The following is a 23,780-nucleotide window of genomic DNA, read 5'->3' on the forward strand; positions in this document are numbered from 1 at the left end:
AGAGGTCACAGGGGCGATTAGACTAGACAGCATAGCCACATCTACCCTGACACACATTCATCTTAGCACCTACCTTTTCACACTTTCAGTCATCTTTCCCAAAAGGAAGAGCAATGGAATAGACTTGGATGTAACGATCATTCAAATTAATCCATGGCACCTGTGGGGAATGCTATTGTTCCCCCTTCCAATGACCTCTCTTCTGCATTCTTTTAACTGATTCTGAATCTTTGAACTGTCCCCTTAAACACTCGCACATCCAGGATGATTGGTGCCAGCCCTGCAGCAAGCCCATTGCCGTAGCAATGCTTATGTGGCTGAGATTCTGGTACAAACTCTGACTACAATTCAGCAGCTAAATCTGAATCCCCATCTCCGCTGCTCACAAAGCTTTGTGACATGGCAATGAGAAGGTTTGTAAAATTGGACCGTGGTAATTCCAAGTGCTTCAATCTTCCTATGAAATTACAGAGTGGCAGAGTTTGCCAAAGGCCATGGATGCACATCTCTGTCATGTTTACGTGTTGCCTGATTCAAGGCAAAACACAATGACTTCGGCAGTGATTTCCCACCCCCTCCTCGCATCCCCGCAGAAGATGGTACTAGGAACAGCACAGCAGCAACAAGAAGTTACATTTATATAGCACCCCTCATGCAGGGCAGTGTCCCAGAGCACTTTATCTGAAGCGCAGTTACAAACGTGACAACTGAGCACATTGGGCTTTGCTCCCCCCACTCAAAGCTCTCAGATCATCCAATGGACAGTCTAAGAAAGTTATTAAAGTCTGAACATAGGGTAAATTGCATACGTGCTAAACTGCACATGTGTTAATCCACTTGTTCGTGTGGAACTCTAAAATTGCACCTGAGCAACAACAACAACAAGATTGCATTTATAGAGCGCCTTTCATGTCGGGAGGACATCCCAAGGCGCTGGATAGTTGGGTTGGGACCCGAGCATTGGGGGAAATGGTCAGGGTGAGGGGAGCGAAGGGAGGGAGTGAGGAGGGGATAGAGAGTCGAGAGGGGAGGTGAAGGCTCGGTTTAGAGCAAAACCTAACACGACAAAAGCTCTTTACTTTGAAGTTTTAGACAGCACATTTTTCACAGCTTTGCGAAGTGAGAAGAGCTGTTTGCTTCTGAAAGAAACATTTGTCAAGACCCGTTAGGAATATCCTCAGAACAGTTACTAGACTTCACAAATATTCCTGTGAAGTACTTTGAGGCGTCGTCCTGACAGGAAAAATAAATCATCAATTGCAAAGATGACTATTATTAACTATAAATGAAGAGCAAATCCAGTCCAAACTTTAACAAAGGCTCCTGCACACCTGTTAACGTAACCTTAACCACATGCTAATCATAACAGCTGGTGCATTTTAGTGAACCCCCTCCCCCAAAACCCCAAATGCCAGTTATGAAACCAAATCCCCCAAAATCAAAATAAATTTCTTGCCAGCATATATTTGCAACATAACGTTTCCCAACTCATTGTGGGCATCTCACCCACAAAATATACAGCTATTTCACTTTACATTCTATCCCCTGAAGTGCTTTGAGACAGTGTGATAAGGTGTTATATAAAAAAAAGGCACGGATTGATTAGTTTATCAAGGTGATACCAGCTGAAAGCTCTGTTTCAAAGTAAACTCCTGTACATTTGCCATTTTCTCTCAAATCTCAGACAATCTACGGCCAGTATTTGTTATCAAAATGAGGCCGAGAATGTGACCAGCTTGTTAAACTGCGTTCCTGGCCTTTGAAAATTGCCTGTAGTGTATCCCCAGAGGTACTTAGACACAGATAAGATGTTACACAAAGCGCATGGGCAGGAAATCCGCATTAGCCACTGGTGCTTAATTCATTGAAATCAAACCCATTTTCTGTTTTAAAACATGTAGCCATTTAGAAATTGCATCAGATCAAAATCAAAATGTTCTGGTGTGGGGAGGCTGAAGGTTCTGATAAATGTAAAGAAAACAGCAGGAGAGTTGGAACCCAACAATTGCCAAGCTTTGCAAAGCACTGCAGGGAGGAGGAAGGAAATTGATGACAGCTGCAGTCGATGACATGAGCTGTATTTACAAATCAACTGGTCTATACCACACTTCCTTCCTTCTCTACGTCGTTGAGAAGCATTTCACAGAATATACTGTAAAGTGAATTGGCTGTATATTGTGTGTGCGAAACACGGCAGCCAATTGCGCACAGAACAATCAGTCGTGGATTGAGTGACCAAATTAGTATTACTTTTTCTTTGAAGGGATTCTTACCACTGGAAAGCGATCTGCCAACTGACTAACAACTTATTGCTAGGTAAACAGAGGCGTGTGCATTTGCCTTAAGTTTCGCCCCGTCTGGGAATTGAACCCAGGTCCTCTCACTTGCGAGGTAAGTGCTCTACAATATCAATACACTACAGGACTCCAAATCTGCACTGATCCCAGATTCGGATAAATAAATACTCCACTGGACCCAGTGATTTCTCAGGCTGGGTGTGGGGAATGCTACCACCGGAATAGAGTAGATATGGGGATGGGTGAATATTCTGTAAGGCTTTATTGCCTTCCTTTGGAGCTCAGAGAATAACGGACATAGAAATTTCCCCATTAATTGTCTGTGGAGAATAAACTATGAAGATGGAATTAGGAAGTTCAGTCCTTCAGTATTGCTTTGCTGCGACATTGGCATTGAATGGAAGCTGACAACACAGTATAAATAGGGAATTAATTTACATGCAGGCCAGATAATCATACTACAGTGGAAAGCTAAAGTGTTGGATACTGTTGTGGGTGCTGTACAATTCAAAACTTTTCTGATGACAAAAGGCTGAGAGATCACCAAGTAAGAGCTAAAGTAGGAAATCAACTGGGCAGAAAACGTCAACGAGGCCAATGGGAAAATAAACACCAGGGAGCAACAAAGAAAGAGAGAGTTCGATCCAGCTATAGATGTTACACATCTGGGAACAACTGCAAGGCCAGATGGTGCTCAGAAAGGAATGGATAATAGGATGAACAAAACAAATAGAGGCATTTAAAAACAATAGAATGGAGAAACATCCATGTTGCACTCAAACTCTTCTGACCTTGTTGCTACTGTACCACCCGAAAGATTGGAGAGGTGGATTGTGACAAAATTGAGGAGAAAAATGGATCAATAGAAGTGCACACAAGAGCATGTTGACAATTCTGTGTCGACCATTTGGTGGTGAGATAAAGAACATTGTTTGGGAAAGATGTAACTAAACCCGGAATACTGTCTAGATAAGAAAACACTGATTAATCTAGCTGGTGGTGACAGGCATCAGGGACTGTCTGATATCTCAAAATACAAGCTTTGTGTAGAGGAAATGTCAAGTCTGACTGAGGGCATAGTGAAGTGAGAGGAACAATCTTCGATTAATGCAAATGGACTGTGTGTGTGTTTGTGTGTAAAAACAAAAGCACAATTGTATGATATATGGTTGATCGCAAACTACTACAAAATCCTTGGGGAAAATAAAAGCTTGTACAAAAGGATGCGCTAGGATGATCTTCACAAGAAAAGATGAAGAGAGTGTTACCAACTGAGCCATGCTGACACCCAATCCAAATTTACCCCAAAAGTCAAATTAATCAGCTGCTCATCCCACAATTGTTTGTGGGACATCGATGGTGCAGATTAGCTTCTGCATTTGTCAAAAGAGCAACCTTCACTTTTATTTCCAATTAATTATAATGTGTGAAGTGTTTCCAGACGGTTATTTTTCCTGCACAAATACAAATTATTATTGTTATAGAACCAGCACCCGAAATACTTCTGCAGTTGAATTTGATTAATTTTTGGATCTAGTAAATATTCTGTAATGTGTCTGTCCAGCGCCATGGTCAATTCATCAAATTACAAACAATTTCACGTTTTCTTTAAGTTAATGGAACCTTTAAAGCCCAATTTAACACCAATTACGAGATGTTATATATCATTTTTATTCACTTCATTTCCCTCGATGACCGTGCAAGTGTTGGACTGACATGATTAGTACAAGTGCCTTTGTCACCTTGTAATGACAAATGGGTGTTGCTTGAAGAGAAGATTGCTCTGAGTTGATTAAGTAATATTGTCAATAATATGCCTCTTATTTAAAAGTTAAACTTTTGAATCTATTTACTTTCCTCTGCGACTTATTAACACCATTCCAACCTATCCGCTCCCTCCACTCAGAGGGTACTGGCCTGCTCCATGTCCTCCACCCTGCCCGTCTCACCATTGGTCTTCAGCCTTTCTGCCCCCAGAAACTCCATCCTGGAATCCCTCCATCTCGCTCTCTCCCATGGCTCATTCTAGGCTAGTCTCAAGACTTTCCTCTTTGATCGTGCTATCAGACCACCTCCGAACCCCCTCTTGATTCCAACTCCCAGCTTGGGTGCAATTCCTTAACTGTCCAATACCTTGGAACATCCTTCCAACTTTATATAAACGTAATGATATAAAAATCTATCTTATACAAATGTAATGGTGACCAACCTGAGTAAATTCTTCCGCCTTGCCTTACCCCTTAAATTAAGTATCAAATGGGGTACAATGCAAAAGTGCAACAGTGGTCAACTAGCTTTGCAAAAGGTATATTTAGCTACCAGCAATAACGGACCTGTTTGTCCTGTTCTGGGAATGTACTCACTTAACAATGCTTTGAGATGGCTCGAAGATGTGATAAGGTGTTTTATCAAGTCAATTTTTACTATTATTATTACTTAAGAAAGATTCTTATCAATAATAATAATTGTTGCCTTTCACATCTGAAAGATGTCTCAAAGCGCTTCACGGGATTTATTATAAAATGTAGTGACTGTATTTTGTGGGCGGTTGCGGCAACCAATTTGCATCCTGCAAACAGCCATGAAATGAATTACTAGGAATAAGGAACCTCTGAAAAAATAGATACAAATGGGAAATTTGGGAAGCAGGTCCATTTCTGGGGCTCTGCGGATGATCACAGACCTCCCAGAGTGCAAACTGTTACAACATACAATGGGTGCCTGTTTGCGTAATGTACCTTCTAAATGATTCTGCTGGAAAAATGCCAACGTTGCTGTTGACCAGAAAATAGGTCAACCCTGCCCTCCACATACCAATTATTTTAAGAACTTCCATTAACTCTAATGGGAAATCAGAGACCATTTTTGGAGTCCTGTAGCTCAGTGGTTGGAGCACTCGCTTTGCAAGCGAGAGACCTGGGTTCAATTCCAGGCAGAGGGCGAAACCTTGGGCAAGTTTCCTTACTCCACACGTCTAATAATAATCCCTCCAAAACAAAATAAATAATAAATTGGTCATTTTCAATCCACGACTGTTTGTGGGACATTGCCAATTGCACAATTGGCTGCCGTGTTTCGCCCACAAATATACAGTCAATTCACTTTAGTCTATTCTGTGAAGAGCTTTGAGACGTTGAGAAGACGTGAAAAAGTGCTATTTCAAATGCAAGGATTATTATTTTTATTATTATTACTTAGGCTGCAGACTTTCGAAAAACTTTTTAAAAAACAATCAATAATGTTGCTGGAATCCATTTGATTTAGACCAATGCTAAGCACTGCCATGTCACGTGAACATGTGATATTCTAGGTTGACACAAGGGTGCCATTGCTTTCATGTACATCTTCAAGAACACTGCTTTTCCATCAGTTTGACATTCTAAGAATGTTTATGAGCAAGTATGTGGAGTCCTGTAGCTCAGTGGTTAGATCAGTTGCCTTGTAAGTGAGAGACCTTTGTTCAATTACTCAGTAGTAAGTAGGAACCCGGTTGTTAGTCAATTGGCAGATTGCTTTTCCGTGGGTAATAATTCCTTTTTAAAAAAAATTGGTCACTTCAATCCATGACTCTTTTGTGGGACGCTGCTGTGCTCAATTGGCTGCCACATTTCACCCACAAAATATACAGTCAATTCATTTTACAGTATATTCTGTAAAGCGCTTTGGGATGTTTCGAAGTTGTGATAAGGCACTATATCAAATGCAAGGATTATTATTATTATTACAATTTATATTTATATCGCACCTTTCATACCGGAAGGATGTCCCAAAATGGTTCACATAGAATACTGGCAGGATTTTGAATAACAGACCAGTCACTGTGGGCAGGGAATCATCCCATTCAGCTCCTGTTAAGCCTGGCAAGCCAAAGCCCTAAAGGGTAGGGTAATCCTAACTGGACAAGCAACAAGAAAACCTGCCAGACAATGATATCAATGGCAAGCTATGCTTTTTTTGCTGGTTGGACTCCAGCAGTTACCCCATCTGTGGTCCCATGCCTTAACTCTTGCCAACCTATGCCTAATACTTTCCAGAATTAGGTAAGCAGGATGCGTCTCTCCAGGGAGAGAGTGCGCATTCCATTCCAACAATCTATCTCTGGGATTTCCATGTGTAGGTGGGATGCATGGAATTCTCAGTTTGGTTTGGATACTCTTAAGCATGGTGATGGGTTTCCGCATGAGTCAAACACCCGACTGACCAAAAAAAAAATTACTAGTTAGGAAAAGCCCAAGATTGCCAAGAGTATCAGTTTTGGTGGATTTGCCTGAGGAGGTGACTTTTGTGAAAAATATGTAGAATTATATACATTGCATTTGAATCTTGGGAGACTTGTTTTGGGCTTGCCAATTTTATTTGGGCAATGTTGCTTATCTTGGGAACATCAGGAGTGGAAGAACAGACAGAAATGGCAAAAGAGGAAAACCCGAGGGAAGATTGTATGTAAAACGAGGTGGAAAAGCAAACCATTTTATAATAATAATAATCCTTACCTTTGGTACAGCACCTTATCACATCATCAATATTTTTCAAAGTGCTTCATGGGATTTACTGTATAGTGATTGTGTATTTGTAGGCAAATTTTGTCCAATGATGAACTCAAATTCACTTCCTTAGTCATCCGAGGGAGTTAAATGACCACTGATAAAAGCACTAAGAGAACACTATGTATTGTATAATGCAGTTGCATATTAATGTAGCAACGCTCCAGGTTATTGATTTAACAGTTAACAACCTGCCTTACTCAATTATGATCCAAAGGCTATGTGTGTCAACCTGCCTCAGCTGGTAGCACTCTCGCCTCTGAGTCAGAGGTTGTGGGTTCAAGCCCCACCTTAGGACGTAGAACTCATATAGTCTAAGATGACATTCCAATGCAGCGCTGAGAGTGTGCTGCATTATTGGAGGTGCTGACGTTAAACCGAGGTCCCAACTGCCGGTTCAGGTGGACATTAAAGGTCCTGCGCCACTATGTGAAAAAAGAAGAAAGTTTCTCCCAGTGTCCTGGCCAACAATCTCCAAATAAAATTGGCCATTCACCTTATGGCTGTTTGTGGGACATTGCTGTGCACAAAATTGGCTGCCACATTCACTCACAAAACACAGGGTCAATCCACTTTCCTGCGAAGCGCTTTACGACACCTTCCTGATGTGAAATTATTTCCCTCTCCCTCCCCCCCACCGCTGATGTGGTTTCATATCCTGGCCGGGAATCTCAGTGGGGACACGCTTCCATTGTGGGGAGAAGGTAAGCGTGATCTCCTTGGGGCTAAACTGGCTCCAAAGTGACATGCTTCACAACGGAATGTCGGAATCAAGTGATTCTTGTGATACTCTCGGTAATCCAGTTCCTGAGCAGATCCGCAGTGTTCCAGGACAATGCTGATGACAGCACAACCACAATTCCATTCCAACAATCTATCTCCGGGATTTCCTTGCTTGGGTGGGATGCATGGAATTCTCAGTTTGGTTTGGATACTCTTAAACATGGTGATGGGTTTCCGCATGTGTCAGACCATGACCAAAAAAGAGGCATTCGCAGTCTCAGCAAATGAGCAGTGGTGCCACAACAGTGTCCCATAAGGAACAGTCCTTACTGTTCCTTATGGGACATCCATTCCAGACTTTCATTACCAACCGCTCCTCACTGAAAGCCACTGGAATCATTTCCTGATGACTTTCATAAAATGTTTTGGTACATTATGTGGCGCTAATAACACAGCATTCATTTACTCGGGTTAATGGGTGACATTTATTGGTTAAATGTAATAAACTTGACTGGTTTAAATAAAAGATGGAGCATTCTGTATCATTTAATCATTGTGACATCCTGCAAAATACTTCACTTTGCAAATCCACACACAGAAAGAACAGAGAAAGAAAAGCTTTCATCAGGCCTTGTAAGTCACCGGGATAAAAGAGTAGCCACCTATTATGATCTTTGATAGAGTCTTGTAGCATATTGGCTACAACAACAACTTGCACTTATATAGCGCCCTCCATGCAGGATAGCATCTCAGAACCTCAGGCTAGAGCACTCGCCTCGCAAGTGAGAGGACCCAGTTTGATTCTCAGGCGGGCTGAAACCTTAGGCAACTTTCCTTAATCCGCATGTCTCGGTTTACCTAGTAGTAAATAGGAACCTGGTAAATAAATACATCATTTGGTCACTTATTCCAAGACCTTTTGTGGGACACTGCTGTGTGCAATTGGCTGCTGCGTTTCACCCATAAAAATAAGTCAAACCACTTTACAATACATTCTGTGAAGCGTTTTCAAACATGTGAATGACATGATAAAGTGCTATATCAAATGGAAGGAATATTATTATTATTATTATTATTATGTTTAAAAGGACAGAGACAACAGCTCACCGGCAAGCTGCTGGGTTTACGCCATGTCGATATGCAGGCCTGGTTCCCTGCAATTTTTTNGTGCTGGCTGAGCTGTTAACAATGCAGAATTGAGTGGAGGGAGGGCAGAGCAGAGCTCTGATCAAAGCAGCCTACTCCCATTCTGCTTCTCGCCAGGTAACAGATCAGCAGCACTTGGGGTTTAAACCAAAGAACGTCAAAACAATCCTTATTGTGAACCTATTATTTGTTCAGATTCTTTGTTCATATATTAAAAGGGCCCTGACAATGACACTCTTCTCCCTTTTTATTTTATTAAAGCACAGACCTGTTTCAGGGTACTTGTGCCGATATGCACTAACATTTTCGGCTACAAAATAGATGGTCAATCCACTTCACATTAAATCGCGGGAAGCGCTTTTAGACGCGTCAATGACATAATAAGACCCTATGTCAAACACAAGAATTATTATTATCATTGTCAGATGTGGCTACTGTTGAGCATGTTGATAGTTTTCTGCATGTGTTAGACACCTAGCTGACCAAGACAAAAAACTAAACATTTCTGACTGGGTTATTTTCCAAAATATGAGAATACAGATATAGCCATTAGCAGCACTTCCAGACACTTGCTGTCTGGGACACAATGGCATACAATGAGAGCATGAGATTAATGTGGTGGCTTCCTCTAGCTACTCAGGGAATCTCCATTGGGTCTCTTAAAGCCAACAAATGGGTTTAGAATTAACAATGATGCTAATTCATCGAGTTAACGTCTTCAATACCATAATCCACAAGATGGGGCCTGGGAACAGACAGATCCAAAGCCCGCGGAAAGGTTTATCTCCCTCACTACCTCTCCAATGTGTCGCCAGTATATTCAATTTCAACTGCTGGAGCTGCAGAAGATTTAAATCAAGATCTGCCTTTAAGTCACATACTCGGTTGGTTAAGGATGTAAATGGCAGCGACTAACACAGCTGTCCCTGCCTCAGTTGTGCTAAATCCATCTCCTATTCCTCGCTCCCAAAGCTATGAGCCTAGTTTTGTCTCAGAAGCAAAGAAAATCAAATAGGATTTCACTGTTATCACTGTCCAAGGAACATGTGGTTGGATTAGAGAGAAAACCAAATAAATAGTGATTTAATAAAAACCTCAGCATCTACAAAATTAAGTAATAATAATAATCCTTGCATTTGATATAGTGCCTTTCATGTCATCGAGACGTCTCAACGCGCTTCATATACAAAAATACACAATGAGAAAGGTATCTCCCATCACCAAAAGTAGGGCCTTGAGGCACTGGGGACACTGCATAATCTCTAATAACTACACAAGCCCACCTTAATACCAATCTTTTCTATCGTGTTTTCAGTTATCTTCCTTTCCCCTCCTTAGCTCTCTCTCCCCTCCACACCGTGCCCCCCCCCACTCCCCCACCAACACTTCTGACTGTGTATTTTGTGGGTGAAACGGGACATTGCTGTGTGCAACTGGCTGCCACATTTGTCCACACACAGAATCCACTTCACAGCATATCCTGTGAAGTGCATTGAGATGTTTTAACAAAAAAATACATGGACTTCAATAAATTGGGATCTTTACCAGTTCGCGGGTGAAATTGGATTTTTTTGAAGCTGTCAGCGCCAACTGTAACTGGACGGTGTGTGCTTCCTGGTGACACCAGGTTTATTGAATGTCTTTCACAAGGCTGTGTTTCCACCCATGTGCCCCTAATGTCAGAAAATATTCATCTGCAAGCAGCAGTGTCTCTGATGTGTTTTGCTAAGGCATTCGACTGTGACTTATTTATGGAGTGTTCGAGACTGCAAAGGGCTTCCTTAGACACTGATATAAACTGGGCTGAATGCTGATCTCTACAGAAGCTGATTCATTTTGTTGTGTGTTTCCTGATGCCTCCTTTACACTTAACACAAATACCATGTGGTTCCAATTGTCATTTTAGATTATTTTCAAATTGTAAAGCAAAGTCCATCCGTGAAAAAAAGTAGTTTTTGGGATCAGCTGAGTGGGTGTTTGATACATGCAGAACTTCCCCCAAGCTTAAGAGTATTCAAACCAAACCCCTGTCACCACATAGGCCAGTCTGCACAGAAAGTGGCGTTGGGAAATGTCTGGTAAAGAGAGGAGGCCTTGGGGAAACTGATTTCCTCATCCCATTACTCAATCTGCAAATGGATTGAGGGACATAATGGCTGAGTTGGCATAGTCTGGTCTTTTCCCAACAGAACACTGAATATCTAGTGGTCAGGATTTTTGGGGAAACCTCCATGGAGTAAGCACACAGTCAACACACAATTCAAACCCAAATGAGCAGAAGTTTTCTCGATTACAAATCAGTCTGGTTGTGAAAATGAACAGGGAACAGCCAGGTTATCACTGCATTTCGAAAACTCACTTATAAGACTTCACCCCAAGTCAGGTCTTAGAGATCATAGTCTAGGCCAGCGTTGGTCCAACAGGCGGCACGACAGCGGGTAATTTTATGCGGTCATGACCATTTCCACCCTTTCTAACTTCCACTTCCTCCCTCCCTGGTGAACGTTCTCCCAGGGCAGCGGCAGGAGTCGGCAGTTGGGAGTTTGCAGTATGCAGAGCCTTTATTGCAGTCTGTCAGGAAGGCAAATGCGTCTCTTACCAAGCGCATCTTTAGCAACCAACTGTTGGCTCCTGCTGCTGCAAATAGTGATCTGCGCTTGGGAGAGAGAAGAGGGGGGAGAGAGATGGGAGAGAGGGAGGGATAGAAAGAGGGAGGGAGGAGGATGGGAGAGAGAGGAGGAGGAAGAGAGGAGATTGTGTATGTGTGTGAGAGATAGAAAAGGGGGAGTGAGAGAGAGACTGTGAGAGAATGATTGAGAGAGGGAGGGCAGAGAGAGATTGAGAGAGTGTTAGAGGGGGAGAGAGTGAGAGAGAGTGTGAGGTGGGAGGGAGTGAATGTGAGGGAAAGGAAAGAAACAGAGGGGGGAGATTGAAAATGTGAGGGAGACAGGGGTGGGGGCGGGATAGAGAGTGATTAACATGGGGAGGTGGTGTGTGAGAGGGAAGAGAGTACGAGAGGGTGTGAGAAGGGGAGTGAGAGAGAGTAACTGAGAGAGAGATGCGGAGAGTGTCATCCCCCCTCCCCGCTCGTTCTCTCCCCTTCTCTTTCCCCTTCTTTCTCCTCTCCCTCCCGATCTCTCCCCTCCTCTCCTCTCCCCCTCCCATCTCTCCCCCCTCCTCTCTCCCCATCTTCTCTCTCCCCCCTTCTCTGTCGCCCCCACTCTTTCCCCCATTCTCTTTCCCACCGTCTCTTTCTCCCCTCTCTTTCCCACCCCCCTCTTTCTCCCAAGCCAGGTTGCTATCTGCAACCTACCCTTCCTTGCTAAAGTCCTGGAACGCATTGTTGCAGGTCAGCTTCGGTCACACTTCTCCCTCCTCAAACCCCTGCAGTCTGGTTTTCTCCCTGACTGCTCACAGCACAGAGACAGCGCATGTCAAAGTCACAAGACATTCTCTCTATCTGTGACCACGGCTCCCTCTGCCTCCTCGTCCTCCTGGATCTCTCTGCTGCGTTCAACACAGTCGACCACTCCATCCTCCTCTATCGGCTCTCCTCCCTCATCCACCTTAGTGGGACCGCACTCGCATGGTTCGAGTCCTACTTAACCAACCGCCTCCACTTCATCTCAGCAAATGGTTTCACCTCCCATTCCCGCCCGGTCACCTGTGGGGTACCCCAGGGCTCCATCCTTGGCCTCTTCTTTTCTTTATCTATATGCTCTCTCTGGGTGATGTCATCTGCAGACATGGGATAAACTTCCACATTTGCGGATGACACACAAATCTACTTTGGCTTCTCCGGCACCTACTCCAGGTCCCCAGTGTTCTATCAGCTTGTCTGGCAGATATCAGGGCCTGGATGAGTGCAAACGTCCTGCAGCTGAATGTGGACGAGACGGAAGCCATACTCCTTGGCTCCTGTCAACGTATTCACTCCTGCGGATCTAAACTCCTCAACCTCCCTGTGGAAGTTATTGTTGTCGCAGAGGCAGGAGTCGATGGGTGGTTGCTAAGGGCACAGTTGGTAAAAGGTTAGATCACCCTGGTCTAGACACTCTGCCTGCTCAGATTGATGTTAAAGATCCCGCGGAAGTATTTAAAACCTTGCTTTTAATATAGAATCTATAACATTGAACAGGCTCAAAGCACTTCACGGGGAGTCAGTGTGAAAAGTAGTGACTATGTATTTGCAGGCAAATTAGGCAGCCAGTTTGTGCAGCCATGTCCCAAAGATAGCCATGAAGTGAATTACCCATTTTTATCTGGGGGGGAGGGAAGGAGGATTATTGGCCAGGACACTGGGAGAAACTCCCTTCTCTTTTGGGATCAATGGGATCGCTAACGTCCACCTGAACAGGCAGACGGTGTGTGTCGCCACTTCTGAAGCTGCACTTCCATAGCAAGTGAAGAATTCTGTGAAGAGATGTGTACCTCATGTTGTTACTAGAAATAGGCTGAGTAAATCAATTCATAGCCTGCGGACTGTTATTTAATATTCTTCCTGTAGCATGCTATCAGGCCAGCAGTGTCTATCAGAGGAAACAAACAAATTCAGACTTTTTTTTCATTCAATACATTGCTGTGCTGGGGGAATTGGATTTGAGGAGGTAAATGTGGAAAGAAACAGATGAGCTTTCCTCATGTCTGAGAGTCTCCAGCTATTAATAATGAGATTCTCTGCTCCCTCCCCCTCCCCCACCCGCACCCCAACCCAAGCTCTGAGCCTTTGCAATGTGAAAATAAAAAGGCGACTGTGTGTGCACATTTCAATTTATCATGACTTGAGCTGAGGTTATAGACGGACCAGCCAATACAAAGATGATCGCACACCCACAAATCGGGTGAACAGAATTAGTCGCCAACAACAAGAAGCGGGGAAAGCAATTGAACACATGCAGATATAGTGGTAAGGCTGTATCAATTTTGAACAAATCCAGTGGCAGAGGTATTCCACTTGGGACAGGATTTAATTTGTTTCCTATGAATTTAGGAATCTGGCAAATTCTTAAATTCAGTCTTAATTTTGAATTTTTTGTAGAAAAATAGCTGAAGGTTTAGTAGAGACTGAATTCAACATTCTGCTAAATTCTGAAATGCTGTGAAATGCAAAGAAAATAGAGGAAATCTAGACCCTGATGGAATTGCTTCCCTGCTGTCACCCAGTGCTCTCTGACTGACTCATGCAAGCTTATAAGACACTTTGCATTGCCATTCTATGAAGAGAATTGTGTTTGTGGAGTTCTGTAGTGTATTGGTTAGAGCATCGCAAGCAAGAGGACCTGGATTTGATTCCTGGGCAGGGCGAAACATTAGGTAAATTTCCTTACTCTATACGCCTCTGTTTACCTAGCAGAAGAAGGAACATAGTTATTCCTCCAACAGTTTATCATTGAAAACAATTACATGAATAATTAATTTAGTTGCAATGATTGCTAATTTCAAATCAATATTTGGATAAACTCAGAATTGGGAAAAAGCTCACAAGCAATCAGCATTCACAAGGCAAGACTATTGGCAAATAGATCTGCAGTGCATTTTACCCACTCACATTAACTGAGCCTCGAATAAACAGCACAAATTGTGTATGCACAGGATTGTTGTCCGTGATAGAAAATGACTGAATATAGAAAGTTAAGAAAATACAGTCAAGACACTTTACAATCAATTCAGTGAAGCATTTTTGACACATCCTCCCGAGAGAAAAAGACACTAATATAAAATGGACGTATTGTACATATAAGATGCAGCATGTAGTTCATCGCTCAAGTTAAGAATGCCCAGGGCCGATAGAAAAATGTGGAAATATTTGCCAAAAATTGCAGGGAAATTTGGAAAATTGCAGGGATTTGATTACTGCTAGTGAGGTTTATTTTACTGCCAACCTACATTTTTTCACTTTATTGATAAAAACTAAACATAAGCAGAGAGCCCAGCAGAACGAGGACGTACCTGAGTGAGGACAGAACAGAGTGGGAATTCTGTGCAGGAATTCGGTGAGAGTAGGAACTCTCAAGTTGCCACATGGGGTTATGATGTAGTGGCAGTAATGGAGATCTGGCTCAAACAAGGGCAGGAATGGGAGCTGAATATTCCCGGCTACAATGTATTCAGGAGGGATAGGGAAGGGAAAAAAGGAAGGTGGGTGGGTGGCAATATTGATTAAAGACACGGTGACGGCCCTGGAAAGGGACGATGTACTAGAGGGTCCAAAAACAGAATCTATTTGGTTAGAGTTAAGGAGCAGAGAAGGAGCTGTTACTCTGTTCGGTGTGTACTATAGACCACCAAATAGTGGGAAGGAGACAGATAAGCAAATCTGCAGCAGATTTCAGAAAGATCAAAACAATAGAGTGGTGATAATGGGGACTTCAACTATCCTAACATAGACTGGCAAAATAACAGTGCACAGGGCAAAGAGGGGGAAGGATTCCTGAAATATGTGCAGGATAACTTTCTGGATCAATACGTTTCCAGCCCAATGAGGAAGGAAGCAGTGCTGGAATCTAGTTCTGGGGAATGGAGTGGGGCAAGTGGGGCAGGTTTCAGCATCTGGACAACAGTGACCACAACATCAGTAGGTTTAGAGTACTTATGGAAAGGGACAAAGAGCAATCAAAGGTGAAGATGCTCAACTGAAAGAGGATTAATTTCAGTGAGTTAAAAAGGGACCTAGTCAAGATGGACTGGAAAGAAAGATTGGCAGGTAAAACAGCTAACGAGCAATGGGAAACCTTCAAGGAGGAGAGAGCCCAGCAGAGTGAGGAGGGAACTGAGTGAGGTGGACCAGAACGAGAATTCTGTTAAGGTATTTGGTGAGAGTGGGAACTCGGTACAGAGGGGGAAGGAGATGCAGGTGAGAAAACATTTTTTTCTTTTTTTCTCATATAACATTGGAATACTTTGTGCATTGCAGAAGTTGCAAGATGTTTGTCTTCCAGGTTTTGAAGGGATTAATCTGCATTAACTGCAAGCTGGTAGATTCACTCAAAGCTGAAGTGGTCAGCTTTAGCAAGTGACTGGCCACACATTAAAGTATTAGGGAGGGAGAAGTCTTTATAAATGACATATTACAGGAGAACTTGCTAGGGGGCATAGTAGGAGAGGAGTCCCCGGTACCTAGAGAAGGGAATTGTGTCTCTGTTAGAAAAGGAGCAAGAAATCGTGGTCAGCTCATGGAGCAGAAGCAGGCATCCCTGGTGCTTTCCAACAGTTTCTCTCCTCTGGAGAGAAATGATATGGAAACCCAAATGATGGCTAAGATAGGCAAGGTAGTGCCATGCACCGAGGCAATCCAGCAGCCTGCCAGGGAAGGAGGGAAGCAGAGAAAGAGTAGCAGACAAGTTGTGATATAAGAGGATTAGACTATTTGGTTCACAGATCAAATTCTGTGGAAACCAGACCCAGAAAATAGAATGGTAAGTTGTCTACTGGGTGCACGGGTTGAAGATCTGATGCTCGGACTGACCAAATGCTACAGGGAGCAGGTGAGGAATGAATTATAGTTGTTCATGTGGGAAGAAATAACATAGATAGAAGTAGGCCAGAGATCCTTCATGCTAAATTTAGAGCATTAGGAAGGAAGCTAAAAGGAAAGACTTCAAGTGTAGTATTTTCCAAAATACTACCTGTACCATGTGCTAGTGAGGAAAAGTAATTAGGAAGACCAATGAGTGCCTAAGGCATTGGTGTAGGGAGTTAGGCTTTTGTTTCATCAAACAATAGGGCACCTTTTGGAATAGAGGGCATTTATACAGACCAGATGGGCTCCACCTAAACAAAATGGGGTGGAGGTGTTGGCAGGCAAGATAGATACTTTAGTTAGGGAGTGTTTAAACTAGGCACAGGGGTGATTGCGGTAGGTGTAAGGGCACCTGAATCAATTATGGAAAACTTTAAGGCATACCGGATCTAACTCTAAAGGTTGGTGAAAAAAAATGCTTATAAAGTAAGTGGGAAAGGCAAAAACAATGGAGATATAGTTGCATAAATGCAAGAAGTCTGACAAACAAGATGCGTGATCTGGAAGGTCTTGTAAGTCTTGGACATCATTAGCATCACAGAGACATGGTAGACTGGTTTGACATGGTCTGCTATAGACCCCCAAGCCAGGGTGAAAGCCTTGATATGTAACTGTGGGATGGGATAAGGAAGACCACTAGTAAGGGACTAACCATAGTAGTTGGAGATTTTAACTTACCTGAAATTGATTGGAATAATAAGGTGTCTACTGGTAAGATAGGGAAGGGGTTTCTAGAGTTAAAGGAAGACTGTTTTATGACTCAGTTTGTAAAAGAGCACACAGGGGAGATAACATCCTGGATTTGATAATGAGCAACAGGGACGACCAAATCTCCAACATAAAGGTGGGAGAAGCATTAAGCAACAGTGATCACAATGCAGTCACATTTGACATCACAAGAATTGGCGAGGTTATAAAAACCCAAACAAAACTGTCAAATTTCAAGAGGAACAACTTTGTGCTCTTGAGAAATCTAGTCGGAGTGGGCCTGGCAGGCTTAAATATGCCAATGTGGGTGGAGGACCTATGGAGTTCCTTCAATGATGTGATTATGAAGGCAATGGAACAATGTGTACCCATGCAAAGCATAGGTACCTGCCTGGTTGGACGGGGCTACAAAGCAATTATAAAGAGGAATAAAAAGGCATTTAAGACCATGAAGGAAAATGGCACAGAATTAAGTCAGATTCAATACCAGAAGGCATGCCAGGACTGCAAAAAAGGTACCAGAATGGCAAAGAAAAGCTTTGAATTAAACATGGCAAGAGATGTGAAGGATAATAACAAAATGTTTTTTAGTTACATTAAGAGTAAATGGAATAGGGTCACTGAAGGTGGGTTCGGGAGAGAACATGACAAATAATGCTACACAATCTGCAATAGTGCCAAATAATTTTTTTGCACCAGTCTTTACCAAGACGGGTACTTATCTGATCTGGAAAGAGAACTCAAGGATGTTGCAGAGAAAAGTTGCAACGCTATTCTTATCACTTACCAGCATGGTTGCCAAACAGCTGTGTAAACCTAAGGTAAATAACTCACAGGGGCCGGATAAATTGCATCCGAGGATCCTGAAGGAACTAAGGGAGAAAGATGCAGAAACACTGGCACATATCTTTCAAAAATAACTGAATACTGGAGAGGTGCCAGCTACTGGAGAAAGACAGATATCACTATTTTTAAGACAGGTAACAACAGTGACCCTGGAAACTACAGACCAGTAAGTCTGACGTCCATTGTGGGTAAAATTATGGAGACTCTTATTAAGATCATAGAGTATATGGACAGAAATAAAATCATAAATGATAGCCAATATGGGTTCATGAAGGGAAAGTCTTGCCAATCTAATTTAATGGTTTTCTTTGACTGTGTGACAAGGGAGCTTGATAAGGGTAAGGCTGTGGATGTCATATATCTGGATTTCAGTAAGGCCTTTGATACAGTTCCTCTTGAGAGGTTGGTACTGAAAATAAAGAAAGCGGGAATCATTGGAGGTCTGTTACAATGGATACACAACTGGTTGTCCAGAAGAACCCAGAGGGTGGTGGTACAGGAAATGTCATCAGACTTGGAAAATATTACCAGTGGAGTTCCACAAGTTTGGGACCTCTTTGTTTAATTTTTTATAAATTATCTGGAACTAGAAGTTGCAAGCACAGTGGCTAAGTTTGCAGATGACACAAAGCTAATGAAGGTCGTAGAATGCAAAGCTGAACAAGATAGGTTACAGGAGGATTTGAACATACTTGGGAAATGGGCAGATCGGTGGCAGATGAAATTCAATGCGCAGAAATGTAAAGAACTTTACATGGGAACAAAAAATCCTGGAAGGGACTATTATTTGAACTGAAGGAAAATAATATGTATGGAAAATGGACCTGGGGTTCCTGATTGACAATAAATTGTAGCTCTCCCAACAATGCTCTGTGGCATTGAGTAAAGCAAACCAGATATTGGGATGTATCAAAAGATCAATAACAGCTGAAATTGTGGGGTAATCCTGCCGCTGTATAAATCATTGGTGAGACCATACTTAGAGACTGTGTACAGTTCTGGTCACCGCAGTATAGAAATGATGTTGGAGAAATTGAGAAGATGCAGAGGAGGACAACTAAAACGATTGAGGGAATGGAAGGCCTGGACTATGAGGAGCGACTAAGTAAATTGGGCATGTTCACGCTGGAAAAGAGAAGAGTGAGAGGTGACATGATTGCTATCTGTAAGATTCTAAAGGGGAAAAACAATATAGATCATAACAGGCTGTTTCAACTTGTTCAGAATAGTAAAACCAGAGGACACGGCCTGAAATTGAAGGGGGTAAATTCAGAACGAATCTACACAAACATTATTTCAGTGAGTGAATAGTGAACCTGTGGAACAGGCTCCCTGGGGAGACAGTTGAAGCAGGAAGTGTTGATTCTTTTAAACACAGATTAAATAGTTTTCTTTAGGCAATAACATTATGGGATATAGTACATAGGGAGTTTGGGATATATGTGAATGCGATCGCCAGGAAAGTGGAAGGCGAACTAAGTGGACCTTGGTCTTTTTCGTCTAGCATTTCTTACGTGAAAGGCGCTCTATAAATGGAATCTTGTTGTTGTTGTTGTAGCATTTCTTATATTCTTATTTATGTTCTTATAGTTCGGGGACAGAACAAATACATTCCCACAAAGTGGAAAGGTAGGGCATCCAAACCTCCCTGGTGGACTAAGGAAATTGGGATTAAAATAAAACAGAAAAAGGAGGTTATGATAAATGTCAGATCCAAAATACAGAAGATAATCAAATAGAATATAGAAAGTACAGAGGAGAACTGAAAAAGGAAATAAGAGGGGCAAAGAGATCGTATGAGAAAAGATTAGCGGGTGACATAAAAGGGAACCCTAAAGCATTTTATAAGCATATAAAGAATAAAAGATTAGTCAAAGGTAGGGTGGGGCCAATTAGGGACCGAAGAAGAAATCTTCTTGTGGAGGCAGTCGTACTGAATATGGGTGGAAATAAAAAATAATAAAGGGCAGAAAATATTAATGGGAGTAGGTTATAGACCCCCAAACAGCGATCACAATATAGCACAGGGTATCAATCAAGAAATCAGTGGAGTATGTAGGAAAGGTAAAGCGATAATAGTGGGTGATTTCAATCTCCACATAGATTGGGAAAACCAAATCGGCAAAAGTAGGTCAAAAGAAGAGTTCATTGAGTGTATGAGAGATAACTTTCTAGAGCAGCTGCCGAGGAACCAACCAGGGCACAGGCCATCCTAGACCTTGTTTTGTGTAACGAAACAGGACGAGTTGGCAGTGTAGGTATCAAGACTCCTCTAGGGCAGAGTGATCACAATATGATTGAATTCTGCATTAAGTTAGAGAGGGATATAGTTAAATCCGAGGCAAGTATTCTGAATTTAAATAGGGCTAATTTTGTAGGTGTGAGGAAAGATAGGCTGGAGAATAAGATTAAGAGGTAAAAGTGTAGACCAACAGTGGCAAATATTTAAGGATGTAGTGGAAAATTCTCAGCGGTCGCATATTCCCTTGCGGAATAAGAGTACCACAGGGAAAGCAATTCACCCGTGGCTAACTAGAGCAGTTAGGGAAAGCATCAAATTAAAAGAAAAGGCTTATAAAACTGTCAAGAAAAGCAGCAAATCTGAAGATTGGGAGAGTATTAGAAACCAGCAAAATAAAACTAAAAAACTCATTAAGAGCGAGAAAAAGGAGTATGAGGATAAGCGAGCAAGGAACATTAAGTCTGATTGTAAAAGTTTTCACAAATACATTAAGAGGAATAGGCTGTGAGGGTAAATGTAGGTCCACTTCAGTCAGAGACGGGAGAAGTTGTAATGGGGGATAAGGACATGGCAGAGTCCCTAAATGGGTACTTTGCATCTGTCTTCACCCGAGAAGACACAACAAGTCTACCAACTATAGAGATGCACCAAAGGGATAAAGACAGGGAGCAACTTAGGGAAATTTTCATTAGTAGAGAATTGGTGCTCGGGAAACTGTTAGCACTAAAATGTGACAAATCCCCTGGTCCGGATGGCTTGCATCCCAGGGTTTTAAAAGAGATAGCTTATGAGATACTGGTGGCCTTATGTCTGATCTTCCAAAATTCCTTGGATTCTGGAACAGTCCCCATGGATTGGAAGATCGCAAATGTCACACCACTATTTAAAAAAGGTGGAAAGGAAAAGATGGGGAACTATAGGCAGTTAGTCTCACATCAGTGATAGGAAAACATTTAGAATCATTGATTAAGGATGTGGTAGTGCGGTATTTAACATAACATAACATGTTGGAGCAGGAGAAGGCCAGATGCAAAGTACTCATTCATAACATAACATGAAGGAGCAGGAGTAGGCCATTCGGCCCTTCGAGCCTGCCCTGCCATTCAATCATGGCTGATCTTCTAATCTAACTCCAGCTAATAACCTGACCCTGCCTTATCCCTATATCCCGTAATCCCTTTTGCAATAAGAAATCTATCTATCTCAGTCTTTAGGGGAGCACAATATAATTAGGCCAAGTCAACATGGCTTCACAAAAGGGAAGTCATGTTTGACAAATCTCATACAGTTTTTTGAGGATATTTCCAGTAAACTGGATAAGGGTGAATCAGTGGATGTGGTCTATTTGGACTTCCAGAAGGCATTCAATAAGGTGCCGCATAAAAGGTTAGTCCAAAAGATAAGTGCCCATGGAATTGGGGGGAGCATATTAACGTGGATTGGGGAATGGTTAACGGGTAGGAAACAAAGAGTAGGGATAAACGGGTCCTTTTCAGATTGGCGGGATGTGACTAGTGGAGTGCCATAAGGATCAGTCCTTGGGCCTCAGCTATTTACCAACTATATCAACGATGTAGATGAGGACATCGAAGTAATATATCTAAATTCGCGGATGACACAAATCTAGGAGGAAGTGTCAACACAGAGGATGACATTAAAAAAATGCAGCGAGACATAGATAGGTTAGGTGATTGGGCAGGTACCTACCTGATGAAGTATAATGTAGGGAAGTGCAAAGTCATCCACCTATGTAGCAAAAACACTAGAGCGGGTTATTTTTTAGAGATTGGAATGTGTTAGCGTCCAGAGGGACTTGGGTGTCCTTGTACACCAATCACGGAAAGTTAGTCTGCAGGTGCAGCGAGCGATTAGGAAGGTGAACGGTACGTCAGCATTCATTATGAAAGGATTAGAGTATAAGAGTAGGGAAGTCTTGCTGCAACTGTACAGGGCCCTGGTGAGACCACACCTGGAATACTGTCCAGTTTTGGTCTCCCATTTAAGGAAGGATGTACTTGCCTTGGAGGGGGTGCAGCGTAGATTTACTCGGTTAGTACCAGGGTTGAAGGGGTTGAGTTACGAGGATAGGCTACCAATTTGTGCCTATATTCTCCAGAATATAGAAGAATTAGAGGGGATCTTATCGAAACCTAAAAGATCATCACAGGGCATGATAGAGTAGATAGTGGGAGATTGTTTTAGTTGGAGAAACTAAAACCAGGGGTCACAACCTTAAAATCAGAGGCAGCCCTTTCACACTGAGTTGAGGAAGAACTTCTTCACTCAAAGGGTTGTGAATGTATGGAACTCACTACCCCAAAGGGCTGTTGACGCTCAGTCCTTGAACATATTCAAGACTGAGATAGATAGATTTCTTATTGCAAAAGGGATTAAGGGATATGGGGGTAAGGCAGTGTCAGGTTATTAGCTGGAGTTAGATTAGAAGATCAGCCATGATTGAATGGCGGGGCAGGCTCGAAGGGCTGAATGGCCTACTCCTGCTCCTACATGTTATGTTATGAATGAGTACTTTGCATCTGCCTTCACAAAAGAAACCAATGCCACAGTATCGGAAATCGGAGTAGAGAAATTGGATAGGATAAGAATAAACCGAGAGGAGGTACTAAAAAGATAGATAAGTCACCCGTTCTGCACAGGATGCATTCTAGTTACTGAAGGAAGTAAGGGTGGAAATAGCGAAGGCTCTGGCCACAATCTTTCAATCCTCTTTCGACCCTGGGATGGTGCCAAAGGACAGGAGGAAACAGAGGGGAGGTGAGGAGAAATGTTTTCACACCGCGAGTTGTTGGGATCTGGAATGTATTGCCTGAAAGGCCGGTGGAAGCCGATTTGATAACAACTTTTAAGAGAGAAATAGATAATTATTTGGGGAGGACAAGTTTGCAGGGCTATGGGGAGAGAGTGGGGGAGTGGGGTTGATCAGGGCTATGGGGAGAGAGTGGGGGAGTGGGGTTGATCAGGGCTATGGGGAGAGAGCGGGGGAGTGGGGTTGATCAGGGCTATGGGGAGAGAGCGGGGGAGTGGGGTTGATCAGGGCTATGGGGAGAGAGCGGGGGAGTGGGGTTGATCAGGGCTATGGGGAGAGAGCGGGGGAGTGGGGTTGATCAGGGCTATGGGGAGAGAGCGGGGGAGTGGGGTTGATCAGGGCTATGGGGAGAGAGCGGGGGAGAGGGGGTGATTTGGAAGCTCTTTTCAAAGAGGCCGAATGGCCTCCTCTGTGTGCTGTATAATTCTATGATTCTATGAGGCAATGACACATTGTTGCAAAACATTTTTATTAAATTCTTCTTTAACAAAAACTGGGTGGCCTATTTGGTGGGGGTACCTGAGCACAGGGCTGAAGGGCCTAGAGATCTGCCAAAACACAGACACTCAGGACCAGCGTCCTGATTGCAGGGCTACAGTAACTCACCACCTCCTGCCTTTCAGGGCACAGCACCGCACACAGACACAGACACACACACACAGTCATAGATACAAACAGACATACACACACAGAGACAGACGAGAGAGACACACACATACACATTCACAGAGACACTCACAAACTGATATACACAGAGCAGAGGCTCACTCAATAGACACCCACAAACACACACAGAGAGACACACAGACACACTCACACAGACAATCACAGCATATGGGTCTCCGTGTGGAGTGAGGCCCATTTCCCACTCCATTTTTAGTGGGTTTGTAGAGGAGGACACTGTTTATAGTGGATTCCACAGAAACAT

The 23,780-nt window shown here is 42.9% G+C and overlaps 1 protein-coding gene across 1 annotated transcript in view; it reads right to left on the minus strand.

Annotated features, from left to right (window-relative positions):
* caskin1 (CASK interacting protein 1) overlaps positions 1-23,780 on the minus strand; it is a 292,667-nt gene that overhangs the window by 81,969 nt on the left and 186,918 nt on the right. The gene's annotated exons all lie outside the window — the stretch shown is intronic.

Source organism: Callorhinchus milii, unplaced genomic scaffold (genome assembly GCF_018977255.1).
Source record: "Callorhinchus milii isolate IMCB2004 unplaced genomic scaffold, IMCB_Cmil_1.0 Scaffold16, whole genome shotgun sequence".
NCBI lineage: Eukaryota > Metazoa > Chordata > Chondrichthyes > Chimaeriformes > Callorhinchidae > Callorhinchus > Callorhinchus milii.